This window comes from Haliaeetus leucocephalus, unplaced genomic scaffold (genome assembly GCF_000737465.1).
Source record: "Haliaeetus leucocephalus isolate CR32 unplaced genomic scaffold, Haliaeetus_leucocephalus-4.0 Scaffold227, whole genome shotgun sequence".
NCBI lineage: Eukaryota > Metazoa > Chordata > Aves > Accipitriformes > Accipitridae > Haliaeetus > Haliaeetus leucocephalus.
In genome coordinates, this window is record NW_010972663.1 from 609,838 (window position 1) to 610,844 (window position 1,007).

Here is a 1,007-nt window from a genome sequence, read left to right on the forward strand (position 1 = left end):
GCCCCCTCCCGCCGCCGGGGGCGGGTCGTCCGGCAGGTGCAGGTGGTCCTGGGGGCGGGGCCGGCGTCAGCTCCGCCCCCATAACCCCCAGCAGCCTCCCAGTAGCTTCCCACTAACCTCCCAGTAACCTCCCAGCAACCTCCCAGTAATGTCCCAGTGCCTCCCGGTAACCTCCCAGTCACCCCTAGGGCCCTCCCAGTAATGTCCCAGTGCCTCCCAGTAACGCCCAGTGCCTCGAGTAACATCCCAGTAACCTCCCAGTAACCCCAGTAACCTCTCAGTAACATCCAGTAACCCCCAGTAACCTCCCAGTAATGTCCCAGTGCCTCCCAGCCCCCTCCCAGTGCCCCCCAGCTCCCTCCGAGTGCCCTCCAGACCTCTCCCCGTGCCCACCACCACCTCCTAGTTCCCTCCCACTGCCCCAGTCCCGTCCCCCCCCCACACCTGGAAGTGGAGGATCTTGGAGTAGGTCTCGGGCAGGGACTCGGCAAAGAAGGGCGGCTGCCCAAAGAACATCTCGTAGGCCAGTACTCCCAGTGCCCACCAGTCACACTCGGGGCCGTAGGAGCGGGTGGGGTCCTCCACTGCCAGCAGTATCTCAGGGGACAAGTAGTCGGGGGTCCCCACGGCCACCGAGGAGCGCACCTGGGGTGGGGGGACACAGGGACGGAGCAGGGGGCGTTGGATGGTGTGGGGTGTTGGGACATGGGGACTGGGGACACAGGGACATGGGAGATGGGGGAGATGGGATATGGGGACACAGGGAGATTGGAACCAGGGACATAACACAGGGATGGGGGAGGTGGGACATGGGGACATGAGGATTGGGGACATGGGGACACGGGACATGGGGACAAGGGGGGTGTTGGACAGGGGATGGGGGGGTAGGCGAGGTGGGACATGGGGACATTGGAACTGGGGACATGGGGACGTGGGAATGGGGGATTCTCTGGGTCCTCATAGCAGGGTTGAGCTCCAGGTCACCCCCCTGCCCCCATGTCCCCCTG